This window comes from Sciurus vulgaris, assembly GCF_902686455.1.
Source record: "Sciurus vulgaris genome assembly, chromosome: X".
NCBI classification, from domain to species: domain Eukaryota; kingdom Metazoa; phylum Chordata; class Mammalia; order Rodentia; family Sciuridae; genus Sciurus; species Sciurus vulgaris.
In genome coordinates, this window is record NC_136471.1 from 37,916,420 (window position 1) to 37,929,036 (window position 12,617).

A 12,617-nucleotide genomic window follows, 5' to 3' on the forward strand; every position below is an offset into this window, starting at 1 on the left:
TGGTCACAGTTGCAAAAATGCTGACTAAATTAGTACTTGTTAATGCTTGTTGAATTATATGCTTAAAATTGGTGAATTATATGGAAATGATACATCATTAAGAAGGGTTTAAAAAATGGTTTGCTTCGAAAGGTGTTCCTTAGCAGTCAGTCATAATTCTTGAAAAGATTCATCATTAGTCTTTCCTTTAGTAAAGTTATTAAAGTCATCTGCTAAAATGTAAATCATACCTGAGTGATATCATGCATCAAGTTGTTATTCTTCATTAACAGCTTGTTGTGAGTTGTTTTTCCATCTAGCTTTCAGCCTCCAGCACTGATAAATGGGAATAGGATGTAAGAGATATAATCAATTGGGAAGGAATAAGCTATAATTGATGTGAGAGGCCAAGAGAAGAGCAGAGAGGAAGCTAATAGTGGGGATGGTATATCAGAATGAATGTTATGTGCGGCAATAGAGTCAGTATTGGACAAAAGATGATGGGAGAATAGATTAAAGGAGAATTAAAATGGACAGGAGTTTATTTATCACACACTTAATTGTCAATGCTTTCCAAATATTTAGTGTTATTTAATCACCAACATAACCCTAGTTCAAATATAGTTATTAGCAGTCACAGGTTTTCAGATAAGGAAATTAAAGTATATAGAAACAAATTAATTTGTCCAAGATCACAGCCAGCAAATGGCAGAGTTAGGATTTGAAAGTACGTATACCTCCTAAAATGTGAAGAACACGTTTTCTAAGGTTCTCACCTTGACAATAAAGATGATCAACATTTGCCACCAAAGATTCAATTTGGGTACTTCTGCATATGCAATTTTTTTCTTTTTTACCTAAGTGACTCAGAGGTTTAAAATTGAAAATGGCAAATCCAATTTACTGTAGAAATTTTCTAAAATTCAAATACATGAAACTAGGAAGCTTCAGAAGGCTACACCTAAAAAGTTATCAAGACTAAGTTATTGAAAATGCTTAGCACAGAAACACTACAATCTATGTTATTAGCTCTGGAATTGAATCTAGATCAAAAGAACTTTATACACAAACATAAAAGTTTAAGGAAACCACTTTGCTCCCGATGCATGGAGTGCCTCGGATAGTATTTTTTTTTTTTTTTTTAATTCATACCTCTGAGTTAGGGGTAAAGAAAGTTATGTTTTTTATGAATAATATGAACAGTTTTATCTTCTCTGTTACTCATCTTACCACCAGCATTTCTAGGTAAATTTATGTGATATTAATTACCTTTGTATACATATACTGTTATTTTCAATGTTTCAGTTTTTCACTTTTGATGAGACCCGTGTAATTTCCTTGAGAAATCCACAAGCCAAAAGAAGAACTAAATTAGATAATCCTTTGTATCAAAAAAATGAGATCTTTGCCTTGTAAAATTTATCACTTTTAAATGATATTGTGAAACCATGATACTAATTGAAATTACAACAAAATACAAACCAAGTCATTTTCAGACTGTGGGAGAAATTTCAAGAGAGAATCTGAGCATTGGCTTCCTGTACAGTTTTTTTTTTAATTGTTTCCTGTAATCTTCACTAACTCCTATCATTCTTTATTTCTTGGCTACCATTTCAGCATCATCTAGAAAGAAACCTAACTCAATAATCAAGCATTTTAGGGAAGCCAAATAGAACAAATCATCAGGAAAAAAGCCATATGGAAAAACATCTGAAATTCACAAAGCACAAGATTGATTTGCAAACCCAAGTGAGGCTATACTGAAGCCTTAGGGGCAAATTATTAAGTACAAAGTGCCTGCAGAGCATTTCCTAATGATTGCTAAAGAGCATGTAGATTAAAGATTCCAAAATCTTGAATTAAAGTAAGAAGGTTTATTACCAATTTACCTCAAAACTTGGGTGCTGGTAGGAGTGGTTTGTGTGAAAACAATATGATAAAAATATGTAGACTTGACACCAGCCAAGACCCTAATTCATGTAGTGTTGGGCAAATTATTAATCTTTCTAAGCCTTAGTTTTCCAGTATGTTAAGCATTAATGGTCAGATATAGTACCCTTACAGGAAAATATGTTAACCCTACCACCACCAATTTATCTTCTTGAAACAAGGAGAATGGATGTTATGGTTTGAATGTGAGGTGTCTCCCACAAGCTCACATATGAGAAAATGCAAAAAGGTTTAGAGGAGAAATGATTGGGTTATGATAGCCTTCACCCAATCGGTGGATTAATCATCTGATGGTATTGAGTGGTAATTGAAGGCAGGTAGGGTATGGCTGGAGGAGGCAGGGCACTGGGGACATGGCTTTGGGGTATATCTTTGTATCTGGCATGTGGAGATCTCTCTCTCTCTCTCTCTCTCTGCTTCCTGAGAATCACATGAGTTGCTTTCCTCTGCCACATTCTTCCATCATGATATTCTGTCTCACCTTGAGCCCCAAGGAGTGGAGTGGGCCTTCTATGAACTGAGACCTCTGAAACTGTGAGCCATCAAATAAACTTTTTCTCCTCCACAGTTGTGCTTTTGGGTATTTATCCACAGCGTTGAAAAACCTGACTAAAACAATGGAGGAAAAATTTGAAAGCTCTATTTCCAGCGAAGCCAGAAGACAATTTCAAAGCCCAAAGGAAAGGCAAATTCTGCAAAAAGTAGCTAAAAACACAAGAACCATATAGGAAGTCCCAAAAGAAGCCAAAACAAAGAGTGGCAGGGGAGAACAGAAGTGTGAGGGAGTTTTTGAGGTGGTAGATCTCAAGAATCATCAGTACGACGCATTTTAACAGGAAGAAGGAAGAAAGAATAACGAGTATTATAGAAATCCAATAATAATAGAATTTCATTGGTCAAATTAAGTCCAAGACAGAGCAAGTAGACATAAAAATAAGTAAGGATATGAGACACTAAACAAGTGAAGTAGATTCGATGGCTGCATACTGAAAATAATATAGAATGTATCTTCTTTTTAAAAGTTTTTATTTTTCTATATTAAAATTTTTACTTAAAATTTATTATTTTACTTTAATTTCACAGAATAATGTGTTTTATTGTGGAATATATGTATGTGCACATAACATACTTTGATCATATCCATACCCCACCCTACTCTCTATTCTCCTCCCTTCCCCCATTTCCTTTCTCTAAAGTGTATCTTCTTTTAATTTATCACAGATGTGCCAAAAATGTTAACCTCATATTTTCTCACAAAGATAGCATGAATACATTCTTAAAGGATACAAAGTATGTAGATATTCTATCATGATACCATAAAATTAGAAATTAAAAACAAAATCAGAAAACAAAAGTCCCCTGCACTTGTAAATTAAAATACACACACCTGTCTCATGCAATTCTTTCATCAAAAGTACAAAGAGAAAATAAAAACTTCCAAGAAAATAGTGAAACCAAAAATACTATGTTTAAGAATCTATGCAGTACAACTAATATAATAATTGGGGGAAAATTTCATTCTAAATACTGCTGTAACAATGAAGAACAATGAAAAGATAGTTATAGAAATTAAATTTTAAAAATCAACAAAATAAACTCAGAGAAAGGAAGAATAAATAACACTTGGAATGGCAATTAATAAGTATTAAGAGAGTTAATGAGTAATAAGGGAAAGCAATAGTCAATTAAAAAAACTCAAAACCTGGCTCTTTGGGAAAAAATTTAAAAAAAAAATACTAGTAGATAAGCTTGCCTTTTTAAGGAAAAAGGAAGAAAACACAAACACAAAAATAAGAAATAATAAGGGATAACAACCACAAAAAGAGAGGGATTGAACAAACATAATAGGTTTCTTTATAAGTACAGTCATGCGCCACATTTGAATAAATGATAAACCACATGCAACAGTGGTCCCATAAGATTATAATTGATTGAAAAAAATTCTGGTCATTTAGTGTCACCATAGCCCATAGCCCATTTTAAGGTCGTAGTGAAACACATTACTTGTATGTTTGTGGTGATGCAACACTGCCATTACTATAGAAGTATAGCAATAAGAATATGTACAGTACATATTACTTGATAATGATTATAAATGGCCTCAATAATGTAGGAATTGATGGTTACTTTTTTACTGTGATTTTTATATGAACACAGTTGAAAAAACAAGCTTCATCTTTAATGAGGAAACACTGAAGAGATTCCCACTAAAAGAGTAAGGCCAGGATGTCCACTAATACCACTCCTACCAAGCATCATATTGAATTCACTACTCAATGCAACTAAACCTAACCAGTAAAAAAAAAAAAAAAAAAAAAAAAAAAGGTACAATTATCACCATGATTAAGTTATATGTTGTATGTCTGGAAAGTCAATATAATCTATTGGATAACTCCTATAAACACATAAAAATAAAAAGTATAAAGGAAACAAAAGTATGCATGAGCAAAATTTAAAAACAATTCATATAAATAGAGACATTGTCATCTTCATTAAGTCAATTTATAAATCTATTATAACCTCAGTAAAATACCATTTCCCCATCTTTGAATTAGAGAGGTGATTCTAAAGATCATAAGAAAAATCAAATCAATAAGAACAGACAAAAAACTCTAAAAAAGAAAGCCAGTTTTGGGAATTATTCTTTTCAAATGTAAAAGCATATTCTAGACAGGTGCAATGATGCAATCCTGTAATCCTAGTAACCTGGGAGGCTAAGGCAGGAGGATCATAAATTTGAGGCCAGCCTCAGCAACTTAGGGAAACTGTTCCAAAATTAAAAATTAAAAGGGTCTGGAGATGTAGCTCAGTGGTAAAGTGCCCCTGGGATTGATCCTCAGTATAAAAAAAGAAAAACATATTCTAATGCCATAATAACTTAAAAAGTGTTAAGAATAGATATATATACACCAGTGGAACAGAAATCAAAATTTTAGAATTAAATTTAAATATGTTTTGAAGTTCAGTGAATGGTAAAGACAGCATCTTATGTCAATGGGAATAATACTGAACTTTTTCATAAATTCAATATGATTTTGTAATAATTGTGCAGCCACCAGAAAGAAAGAGTCGGATTCAAACTAGATTAGTTCTCTAGAGCAACAGACCCCAAACTGTATGTGTGTACACGTGTGTGTGCTTGAGGAAGAGAGTGAGAAAGAGAAAGATCTTGAGGAATTAGTTCATGCAATCACAGAGGCTGAGAAGTTCCAAGATCTGCAGTCGGTAAGTTGGAGACCCAGGAGAAGCCAATGAATACTTCCAATCCAAAAGCAGGCAGATTTGTAATCCAAAAAGATCCAACGTTTCAGTTTGAGTGTGAAAGCAGGAAAAAAGACCAAAGTCCTAACCTGAGGCAGTTAGGCAGGAAGTATTCACTCTAAATCAGCCTTTATTTTTTTTTTAATTCAGACTTTTAACAGATGGAATAAGAGCCACCTATATTAGGGACAGAAACCTACTTTATTCAGTCTACTGATTAAAGTATTAAACTCAACCAAAAAACGTTCTCATAGACATGCCCAGAATAAGTTTTAACCAAATATCTGGGCACTTTGTGGCTCAGTGAAGTTAACATAAAAAAACCATCAAACACCCTTCTTACTTTATACCAGGATAAACTGAAAATGGATCAAAATTATAGCTGCATATATATGCATATACATACATATGTAATAAATTATGACAGTATAATAGGTATCATTAAAGGTAAGATGTGATATACACATATATCAAGACTATTTATAGATATATGTAGATATATATCTTTTAAGATACGTGTATATATGATATAATATATACATTGAATTATAAAGCAATAGGAAAAAATATAGTTGAATTATTTTATGACCTTGGCTTAGGGAAGACTTTTCTAGCTATGTGTTAAAACACAAAAACCATAAAGAACAGGGTAATAAATTCATCTGTGTATACACACAATGAAAACAATATTAGTAGCCCAGCACTGTGGCACCCACCTGTAATCCCAGCAACTGGGGAGGCTGAGGTATGAGGACCTCAAGTTCAAAGCCAGTATCATCAACTTAAGCAATTTAGCGATACCCTGTCTCAATATATAAAATAAAAAGGGCTGGGGATGTGACTCACTGGTTAAGCTCCCTGGGTTTAATCCCCAGTACCAAAAACAGAAAAAAGAAGAAAGGAAGAAAGAAAGGAAGGGAAAAAAAAGAAAACAACAAGCTTGATTAACTGGTAAAAATATGCAAATCAAATCAAACTAGAAGAAATTATAGAATTAGAACTCTAATATTCTGAATATATAGATATATTTAGAGTACATTGAAATTGTTAAAATAAGAGCAACAACCCAATTAAAAAATTAAAATGTTGTTTGATGGTTAATTTTGTCTATCAGTTTGGGTAGTCTATGGAACCCAGATATTTGGTCAAACTCCAATCTAGATGCCTTTCTGAAGGTAATTTTTAGAACAGATTGACATTTAAATCAGAATACTGAGTAAAGCAGATTATCCTCCATAATATGGGGATGGGAATGGGGATGCGTTGGGGATATGGGGTTCATCCAATCAGTTGATGGCCTTAAGAGCAAAAAAGACAGAGATCTCAGGAAAAGGGATTCTGTCTCCAGGTACTACTTCAATTCTTTCCTGGGTCTTCACCCTACTAACTTATTCTGAAATTTTCAGTCTTTCCAGTCCCCCAAATCACATAATCATATGAGATAATTCATAAAGTCTCCCTGTCTCTCCCTCACTCTCTCTCTCTCTTTCTCTCTCTCTCTCTCTCTCTCTCTCTCTCTCTCTCTCTCTCTCTCTCTCTCTCTCTCTCTCTCTCTCACACACACACACACACACACACACAAACACAGAAATGGTTCTTTCTCAAGAGAACCCTGATTAATACAAAGGACATGACAAGAGAATTTACGGGCAGAACAGAACCCAACAAGTGACTCTTAAATATATGAAAACATGCCAAACCATATTCATAACAAGAGAAATGCAAACTAAAACTACCCAGATACTATTTTTCACCTTCCCATCTAGCCAAAAAAAATCCAAAAGTTTTGTAACACACATTGTCATAAATCATTAATGGGATCATAAAATGGTAAGACTCCCATGGAGGACAATTTAGCAGTATCTATCAAAGTTACAAACATATTTATGTTTGGGGCAATGATCTCACTTTTGGGAATTTATCCCACTGCTTCAATTGCACATATAAAAAATGAGGTATTTTCAAGGTTAATTCTTGCAACATTGTTTATCATAGTAAAGGGCTAAAAACAAGAGTAAAAGTCATTGAATATTATGCATGTTTTTTAAAAGTGGAAGCTTTGTATCTAGTGGAAAATTTCCGATAGATATTTGTAAAGGAAAAACAAAACAAAGAAAGGATCAGTGTAGATGTAGAAAGAAGGAAATATGAGAATATAAAGTACACATATATTTGTCTTAATTTGTATAAATACTGTAAAGATTCAAAAGAAACTAAGAAGGAATTATTTGTAGTTAGAGCAAGATAGTGTACATAAATAAATACAAAACTGTGTATGTGGATGTGTGTGTGTATATATAAAATAAAGGAGGAATAATATAAAACTTGGATGTGTGCCTTTTCACATCATTTTTTTTTTTGATGATGCTATGGATTGAACCCAGGGCCTGCATGCGAGGTGAGCACTCTACCAACTGAGCTATATTCCCCAGCCCTCTTTTCACATCATTTTGATTTTAAAACAAATGTTTCAATAATACAAAATATAAAAATAAGTATTTAGAAACAATTGTTATTTTCAATGGCTGCATGCTATTACATTGTGTGCATGTGCTGTAATTTATTTTAACTAACAAATTATTGATTGACATTTAGGTTTTTTTTCCCTCTGATTTTCTTTGCAAAAAACAATAGTTTGATCATTAACCCTGTTTATACATCTATGTGCACAAGTCTGATATTTTCTCATATGTAGAAGTGCTTGATTAAGCAGGATTATCTTATTGACACATTGTCTTCCAGAGCAATTATAGCTGTGGACTTTTCTCCCAGAAGTTGGTAGGTCTTCGGCTTTCACTGCTCTCTGGTCAGGAAGGACAGATATCAGGATTATCACTTTTCAAATCCAGCAAGCCAAAAATAGTGCGCCATTGTGGTTTATAGTTAGTTGTTTTGATTATTTTTGAGTCAGAAGTCGCAGCTTAGCATAATGGTTAAGAGCACAGGGATTGGGGTCACACAGACTTATATGTAAATTCTGTTTCCACTACTGACATGCTATATGACCTGAGGCAGTTTAATGATCTTTCTTTTCTCAGTTTCTTAAGAGTACAGTCAGATGGAGGGGTTGCCATACTGTTGATTTATCCTCCCCTCCCTTGCAATTGTTTTAGAATTATAAGTTCGAAATGCGTTTAGATTGTTAGTTAACTTGTTCATTGCTGTGACCAAAGTACCCGAACAAAGAACAGCTTAGAAGAGAAAAGTTTATTTAGGGCTCATAGTTTCAGAGTTTCATGGTCAACTAACTGCATTGCCCAGGGCCCAAGATGAGGCAGAACATCATGGCAGTATGGTGTGGTAGAAGGGTACTCGCTGTTCCCTTCATGACAGTCAGGAAGCAGAGAGAAGGCAACTAGCTTCAGGGAAGATAAATTGGAGGCATTGCCCAGTGACCCACCACCAGGGACTCATTCAAACTAGAATGGACTAATTAGGTTACAGTTGTCACAATCCAGTCATTTCGCCTCTGAACATTCCTGCAGAAATGAAGCAGGCCAGAGACCTCCACCCAGAAGATCCTTACCATAATTAAGCAGAAACCCCCACCATATTTGTGGCATGTAAGTTCCTCTTCTTATCAGAAAGTTTTTTGCACAGGACATCAGCTATCAGCAAAAATGTGCAGAAGGCATTGCGGTTTGTAGCTTCCTCTTTGTTTATAAATGCCAGGTTTGCAGAAAAAAACTTGTGAAATCCCTGTCTGTCTAGGAGATGGAACAAAACTCACTTGTCATATGAATCTCCTAGCCCCCTCCCCCGCACTGGGTATAAAGTTCAAAGAATTTCTATAGTCATCATTCAGAGGAAGAATTCTTAGGAGTGAGCCACCTCTGAACCTCCTCGATGAAAATTCCTCGGGTGTCCAGCCCCTTCTGTCCTACCTTAGCAACACAAGAGCTTTGGCAGGGACACCTCACATTCAAACCATGACAGTCTGTGTCAGAAAATATAGAGCCTAGGAGCAGTTCAATTTTAGGTGGTCCCATCAGAGAACAAAGCCTTCTCATTTGGGCATCTGCAAATGACTCAGACAGTCCAGGCACCAACCATGATGTGATCACAGTTTGTGGCATCCAGACGAGGGTCCTACATCTGTAAAGGTCTAAGAGTCTGAGTTCTGTTCATCAAGTCAGTGATTTCAGTTCAGTACAGCTCTTGATAAGATCAAAACAGCTCTCAGCAGACAGTAAAAAGTTTCCTCTTGAGTTAGATCCAAGACATTGAAATCTGAAAAATTAAGGATTCCAAAAGGCCAATGACTTTTCTCTCAAAGCAGCAAAGCCTAGAGAATATAATGTAGAGTCAGACAGCCCTGATACAAGTCCAAGTGACAGTCAGCCTTTCTTAAGCCCACTTTACCTGGTCAGTCTTACAGTCCAAATTGACTCCCTTTAAGACATGCCACTAGGCTAGAAAACCATCAGCCTTAAGGGGTCAGATAACTAATTTTATAAGAGCTTATTAGTAAGCCAAAATGTTTTATAAAACCCCAAATGCGTATCTCTGTGTGAAGATAACCTCTTTTTTAATCTCACCTCCAATAGCCAAAAAATCATGTTATGGAGAACTGATTAGTTCCCAGTTCTCAGGGTGTTTAAATTCCAGTGCACTCAGGAGTGGTAAAAGCAAGAAAGTTTCATTCCAATGAATTTTGTGTATATGCAGCTTCCCTTTAGCATTTATTTATGAAATTACAAGCTTATAACATTTTTCGTAAATTTTTATCATACATCCAGATGCATAGCCACAAAATACAACACTTTTATTATTATTACTATAATTGTTATTATTTGGAGGACTGGGAACTGAATTCAGGACTCTGTGGCTGCTAAGCATGTGCTCTACAACTTTGCTATATACCCCTGGCACCAATGAAGACATTTAAAAAAATATTACCCATGTCCTTATCTCAGTGCAAGTTTACTCAAACACCTACCAGTGAAATTAGCAATTAAAGAACTAAGACTGGAGGGAAGGAGGCCTGATGAATGAGTGGAAACAACTAGCATGGCTTCTTTTGGAGAGGGAGGGGTTATGTTTTGTAGTTTTTCTCTATTAGTCTCTTTGAAACTTAGCTCCAGTCCTGTGAACTGACTCAGCCATTTTTCATCCTACTTGTGATATCGCCATTATTGGTGTCGAGTTCTGCTTCCTCAAATGTTGAAGTTTGAACCTGAGAGAAGCACACCAAGGCAAGCATCCAAAGCAGGTTTTATTTAAAGGTAGAAACACAGACTTCTCCAGGGAGGGAGAAGGGGGCCATGGCTGGTATTCTGGTATGCCAAGAAGTGAGAGCACCCTACCCCTTATATAGACTAAAGTTTTCTTTTTTCTTCTGCTCTCTCCCCCCTTACCTTTCTCCTTCCTGCCTACATGACTAGGCCCAGGAGATGCCAAAAGGTGGGAAGCAGGTGGGCAGGGGGAAGGGCCAAATGGAGTGATCCAGGCAGGAAGCAGCCCAGGGAGCATTAATTAGCAATTCCCTTCTACAGCCTTTTGGGAAGGGTAGTATAGGCAGGTAATCCTGGTAATCAAAGGGCTCTGGAGACTCTGACATTCCAATCTCCCAGGGGCAACCTCCAACTTCCAGGATCCAAACTGGCCTCCATTTTCTTGATTCGACCCTATCACCTATAATTCTAGCTTCACTTGGAAAAGAGAATAATGTAGATCTTTAACACTTTTGGTCCACCCGAAGCCTAACTTCTTCAGGATTTTTCAGATCAAATCTCCTGCCACCCAGAGGAAAGAACAACTACTTATCTACTAGGAAACAACTATTTCTTATCTACTTTTCCTCATCCAAAGCCCCCTTTGGGGGAGTGTTTGCGACCTTTCTACTACCACCTGGCAGAAAGAACAAAACCAAAGACATCACCCAGGCTGTTCTTTCTACATCCCTTTAGTGAGCAAGGCCCACAGCAGCCATGGGATCCAGGGAGCCAACTCTCCTGGGATCAGAGGTACCATTTTGAAATCCCATAGGGAACTTTTACCTCTCACCAAAGACAGCTGCTCGGCACTGTTTCATACTACGTATGACTTCCATAGCCTCACAGGCACCAGGAATCTCCCACCTCTCTCAACTTCCTTTTTCCAAATAGCTGTGTAGTCATATTTCAATAACTTGGGAGGCATTCTAGTGGATCCCTCTACAGCCCCCCTTCGTATCAAGGGTCTCCAAGACCATATGCATATCCACAGACTCATTGAAGGGTTCACGGAACTAAGAATCTAGTTTTGCTCACAGTAACCATTTGTTAAACTGATATAGGAAGGTTACACAGACAGATCACAAGGAAAACAGGCAGAGGAGGAGTCTAGAGGAACCCAGATGCAGGTTTCCTTAGTCTCTCTCCTCCCCTGAGTGCTCACTCAGTTCCTCCCCAGTCGCAGCAATCTGTGTGTGATGTTTCTTCACAGGGAAACCCACTAGAGACTCAGTGCCCAGATTTTTATCAGGGTCTGATTGTTTAGGTACCCACTGCCTAGCATATACTTTAAGTCCAGATTCTCAGAAGGAAATCTTAGCATTTGCTCAATCTGCTCGTAGTTAAACACACTTCTCATTTGAGGAGTTTTAAGGAATTCTTTACCAGTCAAGTCTCAGACACCAACCAAAAGACGGTATTATAGTAACTCTTCATCCTTCCTTCTTCTCTTCTTCATTCTTCATTCTCTCTCCCTTTTTTTCTTCTCTTTCTGTCCCTTCCTCCTTTCCTTCCCTTCCTCTGCCTCTTTCTTCTTCTTTTTTTTCCTTTTCAAGATAAAAATTCACAAATTTACCCATTTAAAGTCTACAGTAAAATTGTTTTTAGTATATTCACAAAGTAGCACAACCATCAACAAAATCAATTTTAAACATTTTTATAACCCTTAAGAGAATTCCTGCACTATGGTGTGAATATACTTTTTTTCCCCATCAAAACATATTAAGTCTTACTGCCGTGACATGGTATTGACGGGTGGTGGGACATATAAGTGGTAGGGTCTAGTGAAAGGTGATTAGCCAGCAAGGGTTTAATGGTAGTCTCATGGAATGGGTTGGGTCTTGCAGGATTGGATTTGTCCCATGAGGGGTTGTTTTTAAAGAGAAAACCTGGCTCTTACCCACTCTCTGACTTCCTCCTTACCTTGTGATCTCTCCTCTCTTGCCTCATGATCTCTCTTTTGTGCACTTTTGCCATGTGATGCCATTTACTACATTATGACTCAGCCAGAAGGCCCTCTCAAATGGCTGACCAGATGGAGACACCTGATCTTCGACTTTCAGACTCTAAAACTATGAGCTACAGGAGTTAAATGAACTTCATTTCTTTATAAAATACCCAGCCTCAGGTATTTTGTTATTATAACACATAATGGACTAAGACACCCTATTCCCATTAAGTAGTCACTTTTAATTCCCTGCTTCACCCAGCCCC